The sequence below is a fragment of the Ovis aries genome, chromosome 17, assembly GCF_016772045.2.
Source record: "Ovis aries strain OAR_USU_Benz2616 breed Rambouillet chromosome 17, ARS-UI_Ramb_v3.0, whole genome shotgun sequence".
Taxonomy (NCBI): domain Eukaryota; kingdom Metazoa; phylum Chordata; class Mammalia; order Artiodactyla; family Bovidae; genus Ovis; species Ovis aries.
Genome location: NC_056070.1, coordinates 59,818,814 through 59,846,584, shown reverse-complemented (window position 1 = coordinate 59,846,584; position 27,771 = coordinate 59,818,814). Strand labels below are relative to the sequence as shown.

The window sequence follows — 27,771 nt, the reverse complement described above, 5'->3', positions numbered from 1 at the left end:
TAGTACATGTGTGTTTCCATTTCTGCCAAAGCGGAAATTTAAGAAACAATGGAGCAATATGTTTCTCAACATGTGATCTTGAGAAGCGGCTCAAGGCTGCCCCCAGACTCTTAACGTTTGACGTCTGCGTGGTCTTGGATGACTCACTTCTGTGACTTGATTTCTCCTTCTGAAAAATGGGTACAATAATTTTCACTTCCTAGGGCTGATAAGAAGATTAAATGAGGTACGGCACGTGAAACACAGAGCTATATATACTAGCAACGTATGTGCCTCTCTATCTTGCGTGTGTTTTGTGTGCGTGTACAAAGGCCGTGTGCCATCTTTCCTTCTATGTCTTGTAGATTGATTTGTTCCCTGTGGTTTGGCCTGCATCCCCCCAGTAAACTACCAGGAACAAGAAACAGAAGATGGTGTTTTGGGAGCATAGCCCCGGAAAACCTGGGCTTTGGAAGATCCTGGAGGAATTACCTTTTGACCTTACAATGCCTCCAGCCTTCTCCTCAACATTTTGTAATCAGACATTTGAAACAGTTCCTTGGAGCTTTAAAGCATGACTCATCATCACTGCCTGGTCTGCACATTTCAGTCAATGACCCAAAAGTATGGTCTCACTCTGAGAAGGATTAAACCTTCCACTGTCTGGGAGGTGGGGGAAGGATGTGAAGGAAGAAACACTTGCATTTCAGGCCACTCCAAACTCTCCATCTTGGGCTCTGTCCTTGGCACGCTATTGGGGAATTTGCTAGAGAAGGGAAACATTTGAGTCCATTATTTTAAAAGCAGCAGAAAATAGACTCTAGGAAAAAAAAAAAATGTGCTTTGGCCACAGGAACTTAATGGGCCATTTTGATCTCTGCCTCCTGCCTGGCTGAGGGTGTCAGGAGCCATGCTCTCAGCTTGCAAAAAAATGTCATAATGAAGTGTTCGAGTAATGGAGAGTTAATGGAACTGGGAGCCAGGGTTATAACAAAAGGGCCTTAAAAGAGGGGTGGGGTATAATTTATTAACAGCAATATATGGAACAGGGAGCCTGCAACATTTATGAGGAAAGAAAATGGGACCTTTCACAAGATCCAAGGTTTCCACTCTCCGTAGGCTCCGGAGACACCCATTGGTCAAATGCAGGCTCCGCCCCTTTCCCTTCGAACCCTTCTGCGCTTCTTCCCGAGGAAGTGTGGCATCTCTGCTGAGTTCTGTGGATCAAGGGTGACTGCTCTGATTCTCCCAGGGATGGAGAAGTTTCTGTTTATGATAAGGATGTTGAAGTTAATATCCTCAGAGCATGGTTCAAGTGCTTAGGGTATTCTTTTCAAAATCTGGTCTACTAGCCAGGGCTTTGCTGGGAGTGAGATAGACACAGAGTTCACACTGGCCTAAGACTGAAAAAAAAAAAAAAATGGGAGTATGGGTCTTCTTTTGGATTCTGTCCAAAGTATATTGGTCTTATTTTAAAGCGGATCTTGAGATGAGTTAAGTTTATTTAGGAAATGATTCCGGGGAACTGTGGTTAGGTAGTGGGAAAATGAGGGACGAGAAGGAAAATGATAAAGGTTTTTTTTTTCACAACTTTTTATTTTATATTGCAATATAGCCAATGAACAATGCAACAGCTTCAGGTGGATGGGAGCAAAGGGACTCAGACATATAAATACATGCACCCACTGATTAAAGGTGTTTGTTATCAAGCTAGTTTGGGCAGGTGGAGCTTAACTAATTTGAGCCACACTCTGGATGATATTATACAACATACTTTCAAACTGAGGGGCAAGGGGGCTGGGGAAATTACTCAATCCTTGCAGTCCTTAGTTGAGAGCTGCTGTTGGAGTTTTAACTCCCTGGCATTCTTAGCTTTGTCTGCCTGATGCCAAGTGTGCTCCTGTGGCCAGGGGCTGGGGGAGGGACCTTTGGGCAGAGGGTTGCAGGCTGTTTTCTGTAAAGAATTGTCAACATGGAAAGGTGACTGCCAAGGAGATGTAGACGCACTAGCCAGAGCATCAGTCAAGGAGGGGTAAATACTAACTGACTTTGTTGATTGGAAAATTCAAGCTTGCACTAGCTTCAGGCATAGTTAGATCCAGGGGCTAAAGAAGCATCATTTGGACTTGGTCTGTAACATTTCACTACTGGTTTTTGTTTTCTCAACATCAGCTCCATTCTTAGGTGAGATTTCCCATGTCATGGTATGATGCCTGCCAGTAGCTATATGCTTTTTCAATATATATAGTTTAGCCACCTCAGTGGAAAAACAAAACATTTTTTTCCCCTCAGACAATTTCAGAAACAGCTCTAGAATGTGTGCATATTGGCTCAGCTTGGTTAAAGTATTTTAACAATTAATTTAATCTACCTGGAACCCCACCCTTCCACCCAAGCAGAGTCTTCACCTGCACAAAGGTGCTGCGATACTGTCTTTAGCTAGAATCACTTGGTTGTAAGTGACCCCCATTCCACCACATCAAGGAATCCTTTTTATTTTCGTGGCATGTCTGTGCAAGCATGATTTCAAGTGTTAGCCCTCTTCTATGTTCCTCTGGAATAACTCTTCCTCTTCTTTGCTGCGTGTCTCCTTCTGAGTAGATGGCCTTCCAAATGGACTTTGTGGGGACTTCCCTGGTGGTCCGATGGCTAAGACGCCTCACTGCCAAAGCAGGGGGCACCAAGTTTGGTCCCTGGTCAGGAAACTAGATCCTACGTGCTGCAACCGAGTTCACACGCTCCAACTAAGACCTGGTGCAGTCAAATTAAAACAAATTGACCTTGTGAAACTATTACATCAGGATGGTGGGATAACAAGTCACAGAAGATCTAATTAAAACTGTGTTTGTGTGTGTATACCCATACACGTTACTGACTCTCTACAAAGCACAGAAGAGCATTGTGGGATTGTGTTCACTTAATCAATGATTACTATTGTTCATTTCTGGGAAGGAAAAGACTGCACATTTCTTTCCATCTTTTCCTGTTTTTAGCACCTCCCTACCCACTCCAGTATTCTTGCCTGAAAAATCCCACAGACAGAGGAGCCTGGTGGGTTATAGTCCATGGGGTCGAAAAGAATTGGACACGACTGAAGTTACTTAGCATGCACTCCTTGTATGAGCTTCCCTGGTGGCTCAGTGGTAAAGAATCCACCAGCAAATGCAGGAGATGCAGGTTTGATCTCCTGGAGAAGGAAATGGCAACCCAATCCAGTATTCTTGCCTGAAAAACCCCATGGACAGAGGAGCCGGGTGGGCTACAATGTATGGGGTCACAAAGAGTAGGACATGACTTCGGGGGTTAAACAACAATATTTACATGTATATCTACATAAATATGTTCATATGTATGTTGGTATATTTATATTTACATATATATACAGTTCTATGTTCGTATAACTAAAACAGGAGCTAGCTGTGGTTTCTGTCTTGGCTGGATTCCCAGTCTTACGTAGACTCATCCGTCATGGACTTTGCCTTCCTTCGGCTCTGTTCTCAGACGTCATCTCGCCCCATGAACATAAGATCCTCCGGTAGCTCCAGTCCCACCTCTCTCACTCTCATTCAAAGAGAAGAGTTTGTTTTGACAAAGGCTCAAACAGAAGTGCCAGAATGCCATCTCACCTGCTCTGGTAGCTCTGACTCAAGTCACATGACCCTTCCTGAAGCAATCACGGGCCTTGGAAGAACCCGAGTGTCTGACTGGCCAGTCTTGGATCTCATATTCTCTCTTGATTTAAACACTGACTTAATCAGAATCACACAGACTGAAAGTAGGGGAGAGCCGCTTCTGGAAAGAGGAAGATTAATGTCATTCGTGTGTCTCTTTTGCAGCGTTCACTTATTTTCTCTCTTGTGCTATACACGTTCATGACTAAAGCAGCATCCAGCACCCATTCACATCACTAGACTTGTTATCACTGCCCAGGTGTCCTCTGATGCATTACTTAACATGTTGCATCATAGGGTTTCCCCAGATTTCCCACTGTGGGTACATGTGTTCTTATTCTCTTGTTCTTCTTGATATCCTTGGCATCCAGCACAGAGGCTGGCACTTATCAAGCATGCAAGAAATCTTTGAGAGGCAAAAAAGAAAAGAGAAACACAGCAAGAAATAACAGAACTCTGAATTTGAAGTCCCAAATTCCTTCCCAAGCTAGTAGTTTGGATCTGAATGTTGTCCTGGTGAGATGCAACATAGTAACCTAAGAGTCGGACAGGACTGAGTGACGTCACTTTCACTTTTCACTTTCATGCATTGGAGAGGGAAATGGCAACCCACTCCAGTGTTCTTGCCTGGAGAATCCCAGGGATGGGGGAGTCTGGTGGGCTGCCATCTATGGGGTTGCACAGAGTTGGACACGACTGAAGAGACTTAGCAGCAGCAGCAGCAGAAGCAGCCTGTACTTTCAACTCATCAGGTCCCAAAGGGAATTCACCATCTTGTTTTCGGAACCATTACCCATTTCCTACTTCACGCTATTGGACCTCAGGACATCTGCCAGAGGTTTAATCTGGTGGATGTAGACTTTGTTTCAGAGGCCCACAAGCTCTCTAATATCATGGAAAATTTTATTTCAGCTTTTAGTGGAGTATCTTGTTTAAAAAATTATTTATTTATTTGGCTATGCCTGGTCTCAGTTGCAGCATGCAGGCTCTTCAATCTTCGTTGCAGTACGTGGGTTTTTTTTTTTTTTTTCTTTTTTAGTTGCTGCATGCAGGATCCTTAGTTATGGCATGGAGGATCTAGTTCCCTGACCAGGGATTGAATCCAGGCCCGCTGAATAGAGGGAGCACAGAGTCTTAGCCACTGGACCACCAGCAATGACCCCATGTAAAATTTTAGGGATGTGTTTCCATGAATTGACTAGAGGTGTTCTCCCTCCAACCACGCACAGAAAGCAGGGTCCAGGAATTCATGTGTTTGGTATTGCTTGTGTTACTGAATATCCATGAAATGCAAAAGGGGACCGTGACCTAATGAGGTTTTAACCCTGCCTCATTACTACACATCACCGTAAAAGCAGCCCCTTCTTGGCCAGGACTATTTCAAGGAGATTTAGGAAGTGTTTGACTCCAGAAGAAAGGCTGGAAATGAGGGACCCTTCAGATGGACCTCTCTGAAAGCTCAGAGCAAGATATGTGGGCCACAGTCTGCCCCCTCCCCCCCACCAACCCCAGAGGCACCAGGTAAGTTCACTTGTGTCTGTCCCTTATAGCCCTGCAAAGACTTACCCAGTGCTGGAAAAAACAAGGACTCAGTGTCTATGGATCTGGGTTTACATCTCAACTCTGCCACCAGGACATGTGAGACTGATGACCTGTCCATTCTGAGCTTCAGTCTCCACGTCTATAAAATCATTATTGTACATTTCTCCGGGGGTTGTGAAACTATAATAAGATAACATTCATAGGCAAAGCTCTTGCTTCACAGTGGACACTTGCTATTACTACTCTGATCTTCGTTGCCTTTCTTATTGTGATGTTTGGTAATGTTGGAAGACAACTTGAGTGGAGGAAACCAAGAATTGTCAGCCTGATCCAATGGGACCATTTGCTCCTTGGTGGCTCAGTGTGAAGGAACACGCCTGCCAAAGCAGGAGATTAACGTTTGATCCTTGGGTTGGGAAGATCCCCTGGAGAAGGAAACGGCAGCCCACTCCAGTATTCTTGCCTGGGAAATCCCATGGACAGAGGAGCCTGTGGGCTACAGTTCATGGGGTTGCAAAAGAGCTGGAGACGACTTTGTGACTAAATAACAACAAAACAATTCAAATAAACATTATTTATGGCCTGCCCTCTGTTAAGCACTTTATATACCTTATCCCAGTATTTCTAGCAACAACCCCCGAGGTGGACCTTATTAGCCTCATGGAGGAAACAGAGGGTCAGAGGAGTTAAAAGCCCGACCGATGTTCAACAGCTGCTGCAAAGTGACAAATCCAGGATTTGAGCCTTGTTCACATGACATCAGATGCCATGTTTGTCCCATGACACGAGCCCCAGACCCCCTGTTCTCTACACACCTTAGTTTTTAATCGGTCCTGGGGGTGGAAGGTCAGGGGTCCTGGCGCCCTAATCCAGTTCTTGCTCTGGTTTTCCCATGAGAGCTTTGATCACCTTGTGTGTCCGCCACGTCCCAGCTCCAGTCGCTGGGAGGTCATCGTCCCCACTACCTGGGGACTCCAGGGGCCAGGAGCTGTGTGGGCTTTGCCTGTAAAGCAGTTTGATGATGTGTTAAGTGTCACTGCTTAATGAGCTGCAGGACCAAACACTCAGGGTAGAGGCGAGGGAGGTCGACACAGCCCCCAGATGCAAGCTCCTGCCCAAATTCAATCGTAAACGTCACAACCAAGGGTGGGTCTGGAGCCGCCCGCTCAGAGAACCCTGACTTCCGTTGCCCCATTGGCCTCTGACTAATCCACTCTCCACTCAACAGCTTGCCCCGACTTCCTCCCCAGTCCTCCAGCCAGCCCCCCCGCACCCCCAGCCCATCCTCAGGGTTGTCGCCATGGGAGGTCTCTTCTTACAACAGGGCAAAGCAATTAAGGCCAGACGGGGCGAATTAAACCAGAAAGAATGAGTTTCCTCCAGTGCCAGAGAAATATTTGGGGCCTTGCTTTGGAGGAGAAGCCAGGAGGAGAGATGGACTGTGATCGAGTGGTGAGGATGGAGGCTGATGGGATAGGACCAGGCAACAACAGGAAGGAGAGAAGGGATGTGTCTCTGGTGTGTCCTCAGTCGAGTCTAACTCTTTGTGACCCCTGGACTACAGCCTGCCAGGCTCCTCTGGCCATGGAATTTTCCAGGCAAGAATACTGGAGTGGGCTGCCATTTCCTACTCCAGGGTGTCTCTGGATAGAAGGTTAAAGTGGAAAGACAAGTTGAAGGGAGAATGGCAGAGTCATCCATCCACCCATCCATTCCGTCATTCACTCATTCATCCACCCGTCTATCCATACACTCATCCATTCTTCCATTCAGGTATCAAACATTGACCTAGATGTTTTAAATCCAAGGACAAATTGGAGACCAGAATGAATTGATTGGGAACCAGGGCTTTGGAATGAACAGATATGGTGGATTCCATCATTTGTTACTGGGGTAACCCTTGGCCAGAGACCCAAGCTCCCATGCCACAGTTTCGATAAAATCTGTTTGTCCTGCCAGGCCTTTGGGGAAGAATTAAATAATATAATTGATGCAGAATGAACATTGCTTTGCCCTTAAGTAGATGTTCAAGAAAATTAATACATCATGTATATGGTCCTCTATGTGTGTCTGTTGAATGATTAATTAAGTTTGTGCTTATGTTTCTAGCTGTTTTATATACATTCATTTATACAGTGCTCAAAAATACACGAGGAAGTCGTTACCACCATCTTCCTTTCTTTCTAAATAGAAACCAAGGCACCTAAAGGTTATATTATCTTCCAAAATCTCACAGGTGTTAAGTAGCATTTGAGCCCAGGGAGCTTAACTCCAGAAACTGTGCATCTGAACGTCAAATGACACTACCTCCGAGTGATGCTGGAGGAAAAAAAGAAAGAAAATTATGTTATACCTTGTGTGTTTAAGCAGTGGGCATTGGATCAGAGGATCCTTGGAGCTCTCTTTAAAGAATTCTATTCAATGACTCCCCCTGCCCATGGCTGGGTATCACACACACACATGGACACAAACACACTTGTGTGTGTGCGTGCTTTGGCCTCTGCTGACCTCCAGCTGCTCCTCTCCCCATGCCCTGCAGCAGTGGCTGCTTCCTGAGAAGGGGTGGCTGGAGTTGTTGTGTGGATGCCTAAAGCAAAGGCTGCTGACCCCTGTGACCCCAATTCCATCCCCTGGTACCCTCCTCCTCCCCGCTTCCCCCTTTCCTTCCCTCCCTCCAGGGCCCGGTGCAAACATGGCATCCAATTTGTTACCTACACAGGAAGGTCAGGGCCCCGCTGGCCCCTGCACTTTTCTCAGCGTGGGTCACTTGACTGTGGCTCGCTTGTTTTTCTCTCTGTTCTTTGAAAGCATCAATGGGAGTCAGGGAGGGAGCTGGGACCAGACGGTGACCTCTGACTAGAAGAAATTCATGGAAGAGGAGGCTTTTCTGGAGTCCTATCTAGGTGTCAAAGCTGTTCAGGCAAGGCTGTGTGGGAGGATTTTGATGGAGAACTTGGGGTTCACCATAGACTGCAGGACAGATGGATTGCACTGCCTATAAAGTAATTGAAGTTCGCAGACAAGATGTATGTGATATTGTGTCTCTCTGTGGGTGTGTGTGCATGGTGTGTGTGCCTACCCCTGTGTTTGCATGTGCTCATGTGGGCGTTTTTCTGGCCAGAGGGTTCACAGATATCATTAGAATTTCAAAAGGATTTGAGTCTCCCTAAGGGTCAAAGTCCACTGGCTTAATGTCACGGGGAGTTGAAAGGGAAAGTTCTACAGTGATTTGGGACGATGAAGGATCCAGGGAAAATCCCATGGATTCACAGAGTCTGAGCACCATATTAATTGATCCAGGGGCCCCAATCCAAATATCTACAGGAACCCACGGTGAATGTCAATACATGATGATGAGTCCAACCAAGTGGAAGACAAGTCTTGGTGTCTGGGAGACAAACTGTAGGAACTCAGATAGTAAAGAATGATTGTCCCCAGTGAGGGGTCACAGCCATCCCATCCATTGCTGACATATTGGAGCGTTGCCCCAACTTCCCTGGGTCTTCCAACTCTTTTGAGCAAAGTCAGAAACCCAGATTTCTATCTGAAATGTCTGAAGTGAAAACATGTAAGGATATGTTACATTAGAATATTGTGAAAGCCAAACAATGTGCAGGTCTGATCTGGCCTGTGAGCGTCTAGTTTTGCACATCGAACGTTTTGTCTCCAAACCATTTTCCTGGGAAAGAACTGCAAACCAGAAAGGAGAAGTCTGTTCTTTCAAGATCACATAAAATGAAGAATCAGGATTCAAAAGCCTAGTGGACCAGTGGCTAAGACGCTGAGCTTCCAGTGCAGGGGACCCAGGTTAGACTCCCTGGTCAGGGAACTAAGACCCCTACATGCTGCAATTAAGAGTTTGCACGCTGCCACAAAAAAGATGCCACACGCCACAACTAAGACTTGGTGCGGCCAAATAAATACTTAAAAAAAAAAATCTCAAAAAAAAGAAAAAAAAGGTCTCAAGTCGCAACCCTTGTTTTTCTCGAACGCGCTGCTTTGTCGTTGTTTCTCAGTTGCTAGGTTGTGTCCAATTCTTTGTGACCCCATGGACTGCAGCACGTCAGGCTCCCCTGTCCTTTGCTATCTCCTGGAGTTTGCTCAAATTCATGTGCATGGAGTCAGTGATGCTGTCTAACATGCTGCTTAAGAAATAACTTTTCTCTATAGTTCAGCTTCTCTAAGGAAGGTCAGCAGTTATTTAGGCCTAGATAATAGACCTCAGCACTTCTTATTTATCCATCAGGGGATGTAGAGGAGGTCTATTGCCTGGGTGCCTTCACTTCTCCCATTTAGAATAAAGCCCTTTTGCTTTACACCTTGATCCTGGGCTTGGCCATGTAATTTACTTTGGCTAATGAGACCTTAGCAGATGTGATACAAGCCAAGTTTTGAAAAGTGCTAACTAATTTCACCTTGCTTTGCTCACCCTTGGACCTCTGCCATCACCCTGCGAACTAATGTGGCGCAGTGAAGAAACATGTGAGAAACACAGGGAGGTGAACTGAGGCCATTCTAGAACAGCCGGTCCCCAGCCAACTCCCAACTGACTGTATTCACAAAAGCAAGCGCAACCTAAATCACTCAAACTCAGCTCACAACAGCAAGACCATCCAGCCTTCTCATGGAATCACGAGAAATGAATACATGGTTGCCATTTTAAGCCACATTAAATTCACAACACTCATTCTATGACACTCGGGTCACTTTCTATTTTGTCTCTTGAGTTATTGGCCTACCCTGCAGATATGGGGATGTACTGGTAAATGGGAAGGTATAACTGGGCTGTTGTTTAGTCACTAAGTCATGTCTGACTCTTTGTAACCTACCAGGCTCCTCTGTCCATGGGATTACCTAGGAAAGCATACTGGAGTGGGTTCCTATTTCCTTCTCCAGGGGATCTTCCTAACCTAGGGATTAAACCTACATCTCCTCCATTGGCAGGCATATTCTTTACCACTGAGTCACCTGGGAAGCCCCATAACTGAATTACATGCAGGGTAAAGCTTGCTGAAAAGATGGCCCATAATATTTCTGTAAATAGATCATATTTAATAATCCCAAGTGTAGGAGGCAGTATGGGGTAGCAGCAGCAGCAGCAGCAGCATGCTGCAATCACAAAACTCCAAATCTCAGTGGCTTAATGGAACAAGAGTGTATTTCTCTCTTACGCTTCACATACAATGATGCATGTTGGCCTGGGGGTGGGGGCAGGCATTCTACTCCTTGAAATCTTTCAGAGATCCAGACTAACGGAGAGTTTACCTTGACGTGTGCTTCCATGGCCACGACAGCGGCGGGAAACGAGCATGGAGACTCACTTATCTCAGCCCTCAGAGCTTCAGAGTGACACATATTGAGTGACAAAGTGACACGTACCCCTCTGCTCATATTTCATTGGCTGAAGCAAGTCACGTGACCATGCCTAACTTCAAAAGGGGCAGAGATGTACAATTCTTCCAAGTACCTAGAAAGTAGAGCATTAAAAATATTTGATGAGTAGCACAACTGACTACTGAGCTTCTCTAGTGGCTTAGTGGTAAAGAATTCAGCTGCCGATGCAGGAGCCACAGGTCCAGTCCCTGAGTCGGGAAGATCCCCTGGAGGAAGAAATGGCAATCCACTGCAGTATTCTTGCCTGGAAAATCCCATGGACAGAGGAGCCTTGTGGGCTACAGTCCATGGGGTTGCAAAAGAGTTGGACATGACTTAACAACTAAACAATAACAACAATTGGCTACTGCATCAGGGAATTCAACAATTTAAGATAATCTTTTTTAAAAAACAGAATATGTTGATTATCTAACATTGGCTTGGCATTTTGTTTACTTTATCTTACTTAATATGCGCCCTGGAAGACAAACATGACTATGCTTGTTTTTACAAGTAGAAAACTGAAGATTGGAAAGATGATAGAATGCCCACAGTCACCTGGCCAGGAAGTGATGGATTTAACTTTGAAGCTGGCTGTCTCTCTCTCCCTCTCCAATGTTTTTACTCTTCACCACACTTAAAAAATGTTCAATGTTAAGAAGCACCATATATTTTAAAAACTCCAAGAGTGAAATAGTATTAAGAAAGACAAAGATTTTTCTTAGGGAATTCAGTGTCTGGCCATTAAAATGTTCATGATCTGTCTTTTGTTGGATGACAATTTCCATATCAGGCTTTTCTTAAAGCAGGGGAATCAGGAAAAAAAAAATAGTGAGTCAATATTAACACAATACATGATTTAGCTTTCTTGGGGATTTAGGGTGGTGTGTGGAAGCTTATCAACTTTCTAGTGAGACCCTGGTATAATCTCGCTGTCAAACAAGGCTTTTGTTTATCCCAACCTTCACTGGAGGATTTCTTTATAATTTTGAAAGTAATTTTTTTGTAGTTTATCTTGTTGTGCAGCAAATTCATTCTTCTCCCTCTCCGACTATTGCTGGAGAACATTTCCCCCATGCTGTTGAGTTGGGGCTTGGTTACATGACATGTTTTGGTCACCAGTGTTGGTGGGGGGTACTGATGTAAGCTGAGTCCTTAAACATGCTTGCATGTATTGGTCTGACTCTTGAGCTCTCTTAATCTACCATGAGAAAAGCATTTACTCAGGTAGTTATTGCCCTTGTATCCAGTACTTTGGTATAAACACATGTGGAGCAGACAAGGAACCATGCAGCCAAGCCAAGCCTATGCCAGCTTAACCCCAGTTGATTGCACATCCATTAGTGTAAGAAAAATGCTATTGCTCTAAGCCACTGGATTGTAGAGTTATTTGTTAGGCAGCATTACTATAGCAATAGCTGACCAATACACCATTTATCTTGCATACTGGTAAGAGATGAAAGTTGGCCACTGGAACATTACAGAGGTCATTTATTTAGTTCAATTTAATCTGGAGAGGTGGGGGTGGATCTATAGAGATGTCAAGGAGCATGGTGAACTCTTGCCACAAAAGGGCATAGGACGAGGAATTGGGCATGCTTGAGTTCTGATCTCAGCTCTGACTCATGCATGCTATTTGACATTTGGTAGGTCATTTCTATTCCCTAGGCTTTTTCTTTATTTTATGTAAAGGGGCTGCCTTTAGAGAAATAATTTTATTTATGTTTGGCTATGCTGGGGTCTTTGTTGCTGCATGTGGGCTTTCTCTAGCTGCTGTGAGAGGGGGCTACTCTTCAGTTTTGGTGCTCATGCCTGGGCTTCTCATTGCAGTGATTTCTCTTGTTGTGCAGCACAGGCTCTAGGGCGCTCAGGCTTCAGTAGTTGCATTCCCAGGCTCTCGAGTACACAGCCACAGCTACATGGTAGTTGTGGCACACAGGCTTAGTTGCTCCATGACACAGGGGATTGGCCTGGATCAGGGATGGAAACTCTTGCATTGGCAGGTAGATTCTTTACCACTGAGTCACCAGGGAACCCCCCAAGGGGCTGCTTTAAATTTCAGTAGCAAATATGTCTAAGGGGCCCCCTGAGATTTATTAGTGCTGGTTGTCTTGAGCACATTGGCAAACTGGGAGGATGGATTCTGACTTGGAAGACATGTTCTATGATTGATTATTGATGTCTGCCATGGGCACAGATTTCTGTGTGTGTGTGTGTGTGTGTGTGTGTGTGTGTGTGTGTCCTCCCTTGCCTACTGTATACCTCTGAGAGTCTAGGAGTCTCAGAAGCCAGTCGGTTGTCCTTGTGCCCTGATAAAGATAGAGAGAAATCCGATCTCCTGTGAAAGAATAGGAGGGCTAAGAGTTCACAGATTCTGTGAGGTTAGGGCGACTCTTGTGAAATTCCTTGCATTTCCTCAGCAAAGTATCTGTGGAGTGTTGCAGCTGTGATGGAGAAGCTGGCAAGCTGCTTGGAGCACACTCCCTCTTGCCCACCAAATGGTAGAGAATCTAAGTTGACAAAGGCTGGGGCTTTAAGAATGAAAGCTGATCAAGAGTCTTCAAAAGGAAGTGAGGGGAGCTGTTTGCTTTGGTCCCTTTAAGAGCAAGTGCAAGTCCTCATAATGGGGTGATGGGTACCACTTGGTTAAGGAAACAAAACTGCTGGTCCTGTGACCAATCTGAATTGAGCGAGAATCAAAGCAGAGGCACCCAGCCCTCCCTTTGCCCAAGCATTGTTTATTGGGAAATTTTACTGACTGCCCTGACGGGTTAGTTTCCAAAGTACTCCCTCCTTTCAAAAAATATGCTTCCACCTGGCATCAGAGCTCTTTCCACAGCTTTTGGATTAATTACCGAGCTTCATATTTTAGAGGACATAGATTCAAAGAATTAGTTCGCACACAGGGCGGCTGTTGAAAAAGCAAGGGCATCGTTCTGTCAGGGTGGGAAAAAAGATCAGCTAGAAGTTTGCTTAAGGTGGAAATACTGGTTGGTCCCACTTTCCCAGAGCTCAGCTCAGCCACCTGCTTGTTCAGTGTCCTTGATGGTCTGGCCACACTGACGTCTGCCAGGTCAGTGGCCTGTCACTGGGCAGGTGTTCTTTTCTTCTTCTTTTTTTTTTTTTTGGTTTGTTTGTTTAAATTTATTTGGCTGTGCAGGGTTTTGGTTATGGCACGTGGAATCTTTATTGCACCATGTGGGATCTAGTTCCCTGACCAGGGACTGAACGCAGGTCCCTGCACTGGGAGTGCAGAGTCTTAGCCACTGGACCACCAGGGAAGTCCCAGTCTATCTTGTTTTATCTTGCAGGTCCAGATCTATCTCATGATTACGTAGCACATGGGTGGACCCCAGGAATCATTTGCTGATGGAATGAGTGCTTGGCATGGCAGCTGTGTACAGAGACTTGGGCAGGTCAGGGAATCACATTAAACAGAAGAGAGAAATAAAAAACATCCATTGTGCAGACTGAGGCCAATATTGGGTTCTCAATTTGATAAATATTAATTAAAGTTTTCTGAGTGCTCACATGTGTCTGAGGCTGTTCTAAGCTCTCCATGTACACGGTCTCCTTTACACTCATGTCACAGCCCAGGAGTTAGCTGCTGCTGTTATCCGCCCCTCGGCATCCACATTGTCATCATACTGAGATGCTAGGAAGTTAGGTAGAAGGTCACGTAGCTTGTAAATGCCAGAGCCATAATCTAAAACCAGGAAACCAGATTCTAAAGTGGGGAGTCCCCAGAATCAGTTGGAAGGCTGATTAGAACAACGATTGCCATATGGCACCCCTAGAGTTTCTGCTTTAGTCCATCTGAAAAATGATAACTTCTTATAAATTCCCATCTTATAAGTCCATCTTATAAATCCCCAGGTGATGTTGATTCTGCTGGTTCAGGCACCGCCCTTTGGGCACCAGTGATTTAGAACATTGCTAAATGGCCGAGGCTTAACACGATGTAAGTTTGCATTTTGCTCGACAAAACTGATGTGAAGGTCCCTGGTTGGTGGGTAGTTTTCCTTCAGGTAGCGGCTCAGGAATTCCGGTGTCTTCCATCTTGTAATGTTGCCTCTCCAGAAGTTCAGCTGGCAGACATGAAACCACAGCAAGGAGAAGGACTCTGAAAAGACTTGGTCTTGAAGCGACATATGGATACATTATTTCTGCCCACATTTCATTGGTGAAAATGAGTCACGTGACGGTCCCCGGGGAAGAGGTCTTCTGGGAACTGTAGTGTTTGTTAACGGGGTGGCTTCGAAACCACAACTTTCTACTGCGCTAAAGGAGATTCTAGTGGAGAACACAGCAGCCTCTGCCAGAGACAACAGGGCAAACTGCTCCTGTGTCTAACGCTGCTGGCACCAACTATGGGGAGTTCAGATGATTGCTTTTCCAGATCAGAGAGGTGATGTGCTTCAGTTATCCCCACGAAAGCAACAGACTGCATATTTCTCACTTGTGTTTTGGCTACCACAATGCGACCGTCAAAGACGGGGCTTAGATGAATACCTAACACTGAAACGCATGAAAATCTGTGTGAGCTTTGTGTGTACCAATTTTGGGGGCGAGAGACAGTATAGAGAGGTCACTGGATTTTCAAAGGAGGTGATGGAGATCCAGTCAACATTGAGAACCACAGCTCTAAGGAAACATAGACATTTTCCTTGCTGCTCAGTCACAGTATCTCATCACTGCCTACTCCACCTCCCTTTTTATTTTCTTAACAAATGCTAGTAGCTGATGTTTTCTTTTAAAAAATATTTATTTATTTGTCTGTGCTGGATCTTATTTCCAGCACGTAAGATCTTCAATCTTCATTCCACTGTGGCATGTGGGATCTAGTTCTCTAACCAGGAAGGGAACCCAGGCTCCCTGTGCTGGGAGCACAAGAGTCCTAGCCACCGGGGCACCGGGGAAGTCCCAGTAACTGATATTTTCTTGTCTTACTTTTTCCCTCTCTGCTTCCCCGAATTGTATGTCAGCTGTATTGACCATCCTGTTTATTGCTGTTTCTTCAGTATCCATAATGGGATCTGGTTCCTTGGAAACACTCAGTAAGCAACTGATGGACAAATTTAGAGAGTAACCAAGGGGAATTAAAACATTCTAGTGTTGGGGACTTCCCTGGTGGCCCAGTGGTTTAGAAGCCTCCTTTCATTGCAGAGGATGTGGGTTCGATCCCTGTTTGGAGAACTGAGATCCTGCCTAACTTCTGAGCCTGCACACCACAACTAGAGATTCTGTGTGCTGCAATGAAGGATCGTGCAGGCTGCAACTAAGACCCAACGCAGCCAAATAAAAGATATAGTAAGTAAATAAATATTGAAAACCATTCCAGTGTTGTGCTTTCCATTGCTTGTACCCAAGATACCTCCCCCCACCTTTATTGAGGTATAATTGACATATAACATGGTGTAAGTTGAGGGTGTATGGTATGTTCATTTGATGCATTTATATATTGCAGAATGATGACCACAATTGCATGAGCTAACACATCCATCCTGTCGAATTATTACCATTTTTTTGGTGTGTGGTGAGAACATTTTTAAGAGCTATTCTCTTAGCAAATCTCAAGTATATAAAGCAGTATTATTAGCTATAATCACCATGCTGTACATTAGATCCCCAGAACTTGTTAATTTTACAGCTAGAAGTTGTATAAAGAATGAACAAGTCCATTGTTCAATATCTCCCCACTCCCCCCATCACCCTGGTGACCACCAGTCTATTCTGTTTATCTGAGCCTGACTTTTTTAAGATCCCATATGTAAGTGAGATAACACAGTATTTGTCTTTCTCTCTCTGACTTATTTCACTTAGCACAGTGTCCTCAAAGTCCATCGAAGTTGTTGCAAATGGCTCATACCCACGCAGACACCATATACCCTCATACTGACAAAAAGAAAATACACCAAAATAACAGTGGCTATCTCTAAGGGATGTGATTAGAGTTGATTTTAATTTTTTTTCTCAGTTTGTTCTTTCAATTGCCAAAATTTTATAATAAACACTACCAGTTATGAACATATTAATTTATAGTTACCCCAAGATTATTTTCCATCAAGAAAGGTAAAGTCACCTTTATGGACTTACAGTCTATGAAGAGACAAAACACACACACACACACACACACACACACACAGAGTGTGTGCTGGTATAAATTAGACATTCAAAATAATCAAGAATCTTGTGACACATATCAATAATTCCTATTTATAATTTTATAAATGTCTCGACAGAGACATACAGAAACAATTTTGATTACATGACACAATTATAAATGCAGATTTTGGAAGGCTGAAATTGATCAACATTATCTGGATTGACAATAAGCCCATAATGTAGCATAATGGATTTTTAAAATGCGGCATAAATCTGCTTAAAAAAAAAATAGCGAGGCAGCCCAACATCAAGACACATTAAAAAGTGCCACCAGTTCCTCCTGGGCTGTGACTTCCATGCGAGCAGCTTGCAGACTCAGCAACGCAGGAAATGACACAGTGCATGCCTTGCTGTGGTGCAGAAGGTGGGTTCATGGGATCTTGCTAAAGGACGTCTCTATTCAAGTTGTCTGAGTGAGACGATTTTCTCTTCTTTAAACAAGAATGAAGGTGGAAATATTCAACCAGAATTTATCTCCCAATAGGTAGAACCATTTCATGGAAAAGGTACAGAAAGCCTGAGTTGAAGGAAGTACTTTTTTAAGCAAAGGCAGACAGACGGAGCTGCTGAGGGACAGACAGACCTTGGGTACATCAATTAGTCAGAGCTATTCATTCTTGTGACTCTAAAGCTTCGTCCCTGTGGAACGTGGGGCTGCTTTTTGAGGCTAAAGCAAATAAACTGGATGGGTTAGTCGCTGAATTGAAGGCTCAAGAAATAATGACATCAACAAAGGAGGGTTTGGGGTGCACTGTTACTCAGCTACCCCACCCCTTCAGTTCAGTTCAGTCACTCAGTCGTGTCTGGCTCTTTGCGACCCCATGAATCGTAGCACGCCAGGCCTCCCTGTCCATCACCAACTCCCGGAGTTCACTCAGATTCACGTCCATCGAGTCAGTGATGCCATCCAGCCATCTCATCCTCTGTCGTCCCCTTCTCCTCCTGCCCCCAATCCCTCCCACCATCAAAGACTTTTCCAATGAGTCAACTCTTCACATGAGGTGGCCAACGTACTGGAGTTTCAGCTTTTGCATCATTCCTTCCAAAGAAATCCCAGGGTTGATCTCCTTCAGAAGGGACTGGTTGGATCTCCTTGCAGTGCGAGGGACTCTCAAGAGTCTTCTCCAACACCACAGTTCAAAAGCATCAATTCTTCACCGCTCAGCCATCTTCACAGTCCAACTCTCACATCCATACATGACTACTGGAAAAACCATAGCCTTGACTAGACGGATGTTAGTCGGCAAAGTAATGTCTCTGCTTTTGAATATGTATCTAGGTTGATAATAACTTTTCTTCTGAGGAGTAAGCGTCTTAATTTCATGGCTGCAGTCACCATCTGCAGTGATTTTGGAGCCCCCAAAAATAAAGTCTGGCCCTGTTTCCACTGTTTCCTCATCTATTTTCCATGAAGTGATGGGACCAGATGCCATGATCTTTGTTTTCTGAATGTTGAGCTTTAAGCCAACTTTTTCACTCTCCTCTTTCACTTTTATCAAGAGGCTTTTTAGTTCCTCTTCACTTTCTGCCATAAGGGTGGTGTCATCTGCATATCTGAGGGTATTGATATTTCTCCCAGCAATCTTGATGCCAGCTTGTGTTTCTTCCAGCCCAGTGTTTCTGGTGATGTTCTCTGCATAGAACTTAAATAAGCAAGGTGACAATATACAGCCTTGACCTACTCCTTTTCCTATTTGGAACTAGTCTGTTGTTCCATGTCCTGTTCTAAATGTTGCTTCCTGACCTGCATACAGATTTCTCAAGAGGCAGGTCAGGTGGTCTGGTATTCCCATCTCTTTCAGAATTTTCCACAGTTTATTGTGATCCACACAGTCAAAGGCTTTGGCATAGTCAATAAAGCAGAAGTAGATGTTTTTCTAGAACTCTCTTGCTTTTCCATGATCCAATGGATGTTGGCAATTTGATCTCTGGTTCCTCTGCCTTTTCTAAAACCAGCTTGAACATCAGGAAGTTCACAGTTCACATATTGCTGAAGCCTGGCTTGGAGAATTTTGAGCATTACTTTACTAGCATGTGAGATGAGTATAATTGTGCGGTAATTTGAGCATTCTTTGGCATTGCCTTTCTTTGGGATTGGAATGAAAACTGACCTTTTCCAGTCCTGTGGCCACTGCTGAGACTTCCAAATTTGCTGGCATATTGAGCACAGCACTTTCACAGCATCATCTTTCAGGATTTGAAATAGTTCCACTGGAATTCCATCACCTCCACTAGCTTCGTTCATAGTGATGCTTTCCAAGGCCCACTTGACTTCACATTCCAAGATGTCTGGCTCTAGATGAGTGATCACACCATCGTGATTATCCGGGTTGTGAAGATCTTTTTGTACAGTTCTTCTGTGTAATCTTGCCACCTCTTCTTAATATCTTCTACTTCTGTTAGGTCCATACCATTTCTGTCTTTTATCGAACCCATCTTTGCATGAAATGTTCCCTTGGTATCTCTAATTTTCTTGAAGAGATCTCTAGTCTTTCCCATTCTGTTCTTTTCCTCTATTTCTTTGCACTGATCGCTGAAGAAGGCTTTCTTATCTCTCCTTGCTATTCGTTGGAACTCTGCATTCAGATGCTTATATCTTTTCTTTTCTCCTTTGCTTTTCACTTCTCTTCTTTTCACAGCTATTTGTAAGGCCTCCCCAGACAGCCATTTTGCTTTTTTTGCATTTCTTTTCCATGGGGATGGTCTTGATCCCTGTCTCCTGTACAATGCCACAAACCTCATTCCATAGTTCATTAGGCACTCCATCTATCAGATCTAGGCCCTTAAATCTATTTCTCACTTCCACTGTATAATCATAAGGGATTTGATTTAGGTCATACCAGAATGGTCTAGCGGTTTTCCCTACTTTCTTCAATTTAAGTCTGACTTTGGCAATAAGGAGTTCATGGTCTGAGCCACAGTCAGCTCCTGGTCTTGTTTTTGTTGACTGTATAGAGCTTCTAACTTGGAGTTTTATTGAGTTACTAGCCACTGCTGCTCTCCTGCTCCCAGCACCTGAAAATTGATGAGAAACAAAAACAGATATAGAAATTATACCGCCTTTTAAAATCCTCCACTCATGTCTACACTGAATGTTTATGCCGCACACCTACTGTGTTTCAGGCCCAAGTGGAGGAAACTCCATTTATGCTTCATGTGGCATTCAGTTGTAAAATTCTCAAGATTCTCATTAGAAGTAGAACCCGCAAGAAAAACTCAAGAACAGATAAAAGCAGGAAAAAACAAAAGTTAACAGAACCAAAGGTAGTTTAAAGACTCTGTGCTGATGTTTTCAGCACATTCAATTTGACTTAGTTCAGCTCGATTTAATTCAATTAATGGAAATAAAGTTGGAATAGTCCTAAAAGCTAACGAAGTCTACTCTTTAATCTAGTAGACATTTGTCAAGGAGTCTTACCAGATCAATATTCACCTCTGCTATTTAGAAAATTTAGGAGCAGGACCGTATCCTTGGTGAATATTTTCTGACTTGAGTGGATAAATGAAGGAATAACCAAAGGAAAAAAACTGTTGATAAAGCCAAGTCTCTTAGTAAAGTGTCCAGACACATGGTAACCCATGATATGGACATAATCCTGTAACAGCAAACAACAAGAAACATTTAATGAGCACTTAGTATGTGCTTAGGACTTCCCTGTACATCAGATAGTAAAGAGTCTACCTGCAATGCAGGAGACGCAGGTTCAATCCTGGGTTGGGAAGATCCTCTGGAGGAGGGAATAGCAACCCATGCTAGTATTCTTGCCTGGAGAATCCCATGGACAGAGGACCCTGCTAGGCTACAGACCGTGGGGTCACAAAGAGTCAGATATGACTGAGCAACTAATACACTTATTCCATCCTCATCTGATAAACCTATGAATGTGGGATATTATCACCACTACTGCCTTATTGTTAAGGAAGTGACACACAAGAGGATGGGGTATATTTCTTAAAGTCACAAAGTTAAATGTGGCCTTTGGTGCTTAAAACCATGATGACTACTGCCACACTCCCTGGTCATATCTACTATTCTCTGCTCCCTATTTCAGTTAATTATACTAATAACTACAGAAAGCTAAGGCACAGGGAGGTGATAAAGGTGGGCTTTGAGGGGATTTAAGAATCTGCCTGCCAGTGTAGGGGACATGGGTTTGATCCTTGGTCTGGAAACTAGGATCCTACATGCCTCGGGGGCAACTAAACCCATGCACCACAACTACTGAAACCCATGCAACCAGGGAGCCTGTGTTCTGCAACGAGAGAAGCCACCAAAATGAGACGCCTGTGCACTGCACCTAGAGAGTAGCCCCTGCTCTCTGAAACTAGAGATAGCCCGCAAGCAGCAATGAAGACCCAGCATAAAAAGAAAGGATTTGAATTCAGGACTAAATCAAGTCTTAGATTTCTCTTTAACAAGTTTATCTTCATACCCAAAGTCATCATCCTTTATGGAAGTCTTGGCAGCCAATCTAAAATTGTCCCTCTAATAGAACTTTGTGCAAGAGATCACTGTCAAGCTTGGCCCTCTTTGTAGTTTTCAGAGTAGAAATCCACAACACACCTGAAATCATCTAGAACCATGGACAGCACCCAGGTTTCCGGAGTAGGTGGTGGTGATTCATTCTATCATGAAATCAAACCAGCGATCACATACCAGGCTTTGTAGGTGAGAAAACAAGTTGGTCCATCTGGAGATTTGTGCTGAAGAAACTGCTTTACATGACTAACCATGGAGTTCCAGATGGTTACTTGGTTTGTCAGCCTCATCACCAGACATCACCTAGCAAATTATCAGCTGTTTTCAGGTCACCACGTATTTTTTGTTTGCTAGAACCACACTGGGAGACGGCAATGGCACCCCACTCCAGTACTCTTGCCTGGAAAACCCCATGGATGGAGGAGCCTGGTGGGCTGCAGTCCATGGGGCTGCTAAGAGTCAGACACACTGAGCGACTTCACTTTCACTTTTCACTTTCATGCATTGGAGAAGGAGGTGGCAACACTCCAGTGTTCTTGCCTGGAGAATCCCAGGGATGGGGGAGCCTGGTGGGCTGCCATCTGTGGGATCACACAGAGTTGGACACGACTGAAGTGACTCAGCAGCAGCAGCAGCAGAATCACACTGAAGGCTAAACTAAGTGTACAGTTCTGGTCTCTCAAATAATTATTTCATTGATGATCTAAGTCCTCTTTCAAAACACACAAATGCCTGGGAGAAGTAATATAACAAGCCAATTCCTTATACCTTAATGTTTATTCATTAAGAAGAGCTGGGCCAGCATACACCCATACAGAGGGTGTATGAAGAAGAAACAGAGGGAATTCAGGGAGAAGCAACCCACACAATTTATAATTAGACCTAGGAACAGCCCTGAAGAGGCTCTTTGGGTTTCTGCTCCCAGAAAATACTTCAACATTTATTAATTTGATTGATTATTTATTGAGCTTCAATGAGCTATCCCTAAAATTCAGTTCTCTTCCTTTATTCTTATTGCATTGGAAGCTCCCTTAATACAAACTAACCTGTGACTTCTTATCATATGTTTTTCATCCTTTTTGGAGTGAGAGCTCTTCAGTGACAGGGACTATGTATGTTTTCTCATCTTTCAAACATGCATATCATGGTTTCACGCACATGCCAGATAACACATAAACACTTTAAGTTCTAATGGATCTATTGGGTATATCCAGTTATTAGTGACTGTGCCTGCCATTTTTTTCCCATTTATTCATACATTCATCCTCGTGGCTTTCTGTTTGCCCATCAGTTAAAGTGTGCATCCATACATCCACCCACCCATCCATCCATCCATTTGTCTGTCCATCCATGTATCTTTCTATTCATCCATCCCTTCATCTAGATACTCATTCGCCCCCTGATTTCACTCTGTTAACAATTCAGACAAAACAAGTAAACCAGTTTCACCAGAAGAGGGGACAGTTGATGAGGATTTTCCCATCCATCCTTTTTTCTTTCATCCTGTCCTAATTTTCTTTCATCTACCATCTCTCCTCTGTGTTCTCCCTCAACTCTTTCTCTTCCCCCAGGAGAGTCAGAGGAACGAAAATGAGATGGCTCCTGGGGGCTGGAAAGGGGAGTAAATTGCTTGGTGACAGCTTGGGTCCAGGGACAGATGAAAGTCTTAGCCTTAAGCAAAGTTCAGGGAAGCCCAAGGAGCAAGCTGATGGACAGTCTGACTTGTCGAGGGTGAAATCAATTAAAGTACATCAAATCCAGAATTCATGCTTTCTCAGAGTGACAAATCTATGCTGGAAACTGAGAAAGACGAAGAGAGAAAAATGTCTTTGACCTCTTGGAGACCGGCTGTTCGTTCTGTCAGGGGAGCCAGGCCTAGAGTGAGATGCGTTCATGATGAATTATAACAGCCAGCCAGCCACCTTAAAAAAGAGCGGGGTGAAAAGGTTACCAAAGAGACCCAAAATGTGAGGAATTCAACCAAACATCAAGATAAATCAACTCAGGGCCCGGAGTACTGGTGCCATGCCTGTTCAGAACTGCTACGGAGAAGCTCTAAAGTTTGTTAACCCAAATCTTTTAGACATGATATGCACCACGCTTACACCCGCACACACATTTGCCAAGACGTGGGAGGGTGACCTGGAGAGAAAGGCTCTACAATTGTCAATCTAACATCAGAGTCCTGGAAGTATAACATTTCTGGGTAATGGTAGAACTCTCTGCAATGATGAAAATGTTCAACGGCTGGGCTGTCCAATATGGTAGACATTAGTCACGTGTGACTCCTGGGCCCTTGAAATGTGACTAGTGCAACTACATTTTTTAAAAATTTAATTATTTTAAACAACCAGATGTAGCTAGCAGCTACCATATTAGACAGTAAAACTCCAGGACAAATGATGTGGGTTATTTGTTTGTTTGTTTGTTGCTTTTTGGCCTGCAATGATATTATCAAAGAAGCAGGGAGAGATTTAATGCCAGATTGTTCAGTTAGTGTTTTGACAGAAATCTTCCTACACACTTGGACTCTTACCTCAAAAGAAAAGAAAGAGAAAGAAAGGAGGAGGGAAGGAAGGAAGGAAGGAAAACATTTGTGTGGCTTGGCTAAGTAGCCCTTCAGGATTATCCTACTGCAAAAGATATTATACAGCCAACAATAATTTGCATATGCCTTTTATGGAACTACAGAAACCAAACGATTTTATTTTACTTGTCCTATTATAATTTAATTTTGTTTTCTTTCTCTGAAGGTCATCTAGTCACTGATTTCCACCCTCACTTCGAACATTATTGCCTCTGGAACACACTAGATAAGTGAATTACGTCTTTAGACAATGGCTTTTCAATGAACGGGGAACAAGTTGCCTGCCAGGGGACATTTGGCATTTTTGATCATCACAGCTGGGGGAGGGCACTCCGGGCCTCTAATGAGTGGAGACCAGAGTTGCTGCTCAGGATGCTGTGATGCATATGGCAGCCTCTACCGCCAAGAATCATCTGCCTAAATGTCAGTGATGCTGACACTGAGCAACCAGGTTCAGGGGAATGAGTTGAAATGTCTGACAGGGAATTCCAAAGCAGTCCCGTGGTTAAGACTCCACACTTTCACTGCAGGGAGCATGGGTTCCATCCCTGGTTGGGGAACTAAAGATCCATAAGCCCACAGGCATGGCCAAACATCAGAAAGAAAAAAGAAAAGGAAACCTATGATAGAAATGAAATGACTGAGACAGTTAGAACAGACCTTTTAAAATGTCTGTGGAAACACTTTCCCTCATTTCAATTTTATTTTTAACGAGTTTAATATGAGGTGAACTCTCTCCTCAAATATGTTCTGGTCTGCGATTACAAAGTACATTTTTGGACTTTGGAAACTCAAGTTCCAGATACAGTGAAACCCAAACCACTGGCCACTTCTACTTTCCTCTCTTGCCAGAACATTCTGGTGCAACAGAAGGGTTAGAGGCACACACCGTATGTTTTCCATTCATTTATGCTGAAATTGTCTCAAAGTTCCCTTTTTTTTTTATGAGCCATTTGATGTCCAAAAAGCCTTTTGAGTCACATTTATAACCCTTTAAAAAGCTCATTCCTCTTCGAAACAGGAAGCCACTTTGTGAACAGAGTAAACACAGCCAAACCTTGGAAGAGGGGCGAAGAGAGGTGACTCCCTTTCAGGAGCCTCTGCCTTTGGGGGGGATGTCTTCACCACCCCTGCAAGAACCCCTGTGTGGCCATGATGGCTAGTGGGGGTGAGATGACCAAGTTGGAAAGCAGGGGCCGTAATGGGGCCCCCCGCTCTCTGGGTGGCCTTTGTTCAAGGTCTGCTGCTGATGGAGCTGCTCTAGACGGACCAGCATCTGTGATGGGTAATCCTTTATATGAATCTATCACAGTATAGCAGAAAGGATGCTCAGCTGAATCTGGACAATCTCTCTGGGTTTCTTTAAGGGCTCACCTTCTCTGGCTGTCCCCCCTTCACATGTAAGTGACAGAGATGGGCCGGGAGATCTCCAATGGCCTTTTTTTTTGTTCTTTGGAGCTACACTTTGGAGCTAAAATATAGTTAAATCAAACCAAGTAAAGTGCAGCAAAGAAAAGCAAAATGAAACAAAAAATAAATAATAATAATAATAAAACTTGATTTGAGAGTCACTTGCTGTGTGACATAAGGCACATGATTGACTTCTCTGAGCCTCCGTTTCAGGACTCATAAAGGATGTGAGAAGAGGTGCACCTTCCCATTTTGGGTACTTTCTTTGCCCTTCTTAGTATTTTTTAATAGTTGACGAAGTGCGTTCCTGTTGATCATGATAATAGCACTACTCCCTCTCCTGAATGCCAAGGCACGCGACTTCTCATATTGTTTCTGAAACCAAAATGTGCCTTACAGTTGTGCACAGGTAAGAAGGACACGTCTCCTATTTTCCTGAATGAATAAAAGAGGTTTTCAAAGCCATGAAGCCTTGGAATAAAGGGTGGGAATAGTTTCCATTTATTTAGTACATAATATATTCTCAAGTGCCCTAAGTTATCGCAAGTGCCCATAAAGCCAGTACTGCAGGGCAGGAATAGAAATGCAGGCGGAGAGAGCAGACCTGCGGATACAGCGGGGGAAGGAGAGGGCGGGATGGATTGAGAGAGCAGCGCTGACGGATATACACTACCACGCACTAGTGGTAAAGATCGCACCTGCCAGAGCAGGAGACACAAGAGACACGGGTTCGATCCCTGGGTCAGGAAGATCCTCTGGAGGAGGGTGTGGCACTCCAATGTTCTTGCCTGGAGAATCCTATGGACAGAGGAGCCTGGCAAGCTACAGTCCAGAGGGTCGCAGAGAGTCGGACATGACTGAAGCGGCTTAGCACACGTGTAAAATAGATAGCTAGTGGGAAGCTGCTGTATGCCACAGGGAACCCAGCCTTGCACTCTGTGATGACCTAGAGGGGTGGGATGCGGGTGGGTGGGAGGCGGGCTGAAAAGGAAGGGGATAGATATATATGTATGTGTAGTTATGGCTGATTCGCATTGTTGTACGGCAGAAGCCAACACAACATTGCAAAGCAAGAAAAACATAGACATGAACATCTTAATGTTCACCTTATTAAGATACAGAAATGGAGACTCTGGAAGGTTCTCTAGTTCAAGGTCAAGAGGCAGATCACGGACAGAGGTGGGATTTAACCATGGCTCTCTGATGCTACTAGGCTTACTCTTGTAACCAACTTTCTCCTTTTTGCCTCCCATGCCCCGGGAGAGAGGCCAGGCAAGTGTTACTCTGCTCCTTTCCAGGTGCAAAGATGGAGCCCATGACCACAAAGTGACTCAGTCTTGGGGTCACCTCGAGAAAACATTATGGATCCTGGGGCTTTAAGTGGAATAGGAAAAATCATCACAGCGTCTTGTAACTTATGGATGTTAATCTCCCATTGATCGTTGGCCCTGAGACAGAGACGAGGCTCCGAGGGCTGCTGCCTCCTCCCGAAGTTTTAGGAGGCCCAAGGGAGCCGGGGAGGAAAGAAGCTTCAAGTTGTTAGAAAGTTGAAAAAGATGTATTTGCCCAGGGAGACTTCAGCAGATGGTCTGTGACATTTGCTCATTCATGCAGTAGGCAGTTATTGAAAGTCCTCTGCATGTCTGGTGAGGTCAAGGCACTTGGGTGAGTCCTGGGTTGTGGGGCGGGGGTGGCGGGCACACAGCACGTGAATTTACAAGGCAGGAGTCACTTGAGAGGTAATGAGGCAAATTGGAAGCGCACCAGTTTGGGAATCAGCCTCAGCCTGGGTTGAAGGCTGGCACAGCTGCTCTCTTGCTGCGTAACCATGGGCGTGTGACTTGCCCTCTCTGAGACCCAACTTCCTTATTTATATATTTTGTGTTTACTGATAAAATTATAATATTGGGTGCATAGTATTTGTCAGACACCCTTTGCAGAGCTTTACACATATTCTTATTTAACCCCCACTACCCTGTGAGGTAGATGTTAACTTCCTTTCTGTTTTACAGGCTCAGATGAAGAAGTATAAAGCTTAGTGGCTCATATGGTAAAGAATCTGCCTGCAAAGTGGGAGACCCAGGTTCAATCCCTGGGTCGGGAAGATCTTCTGGAGAAGGAATGGCTACCCACTCCAGTATTCTTGGTGGGAGAAGTCCATGGACAGAGGAGCCTGGTGGCTACAATCCATGGGGTCACAAAGTGATGGACACGACTGAGTGACTATGTAACTCAGCCATGGTCAGACTGTTGACTGGGCATGCATCTATGATCTGACTCCATAGCCTGCACTGTTCTTATTTTTACTTAAATTAAAAAAAAATTTTCCCTATGTTTTCCTCTCCTATCCATTTTATTTTTGATTGTAAGTTTTAATTTTTATTGGAGTAAATCAACATTGGCCCATATAGGCCCCTAGAGTGTACTGAGTAGAGTTCCCTGTGCTATACAGTAGGTCCTTATTAGTTATCTATTTTATTTATAGTAGTGTGTATATGTCAATCCCAATCTCCCAATTTATACCCCCCTGCTTACCCCCTGATAACCACATTCTTATTTTTATT

The 27,771-nt window shown here is 44.2% G+C and overlaps 1 long non-coding RNA gene across 10 annotated transcripts in view; it reads left to right on the top strand.

Moving 5' to 3' along the window:
- LOC121816955 (uncharacterized) overlaps window positions 1-27,539 on the top strand; it is a 345,801-nt gene extending 318,262 nt beyond the window's left edge. For 8 of the 10 annotated variants that reach the window (XR_009596891.1, XR_009596890.1, XR_009596884.1 and 5 more), the window contains 2 exons: window positions 15,732-15,875; window positions 23,964-27,539. This is a non-coding gene — a long non-coding RNA (uncharacterized LOC121816955). Of the gene's footprint in view, window positions 1-344; window positions 14,096-15,731; window positions 15,876-23,963 lie in introns of those variants that run through there. The other 2 variants (XR_009596887.1, XR_009596889.1) reach the window with 2 other exon arrangements.
- Window positions 27,540-27,771: the final 232 nt, after the last annotated feature.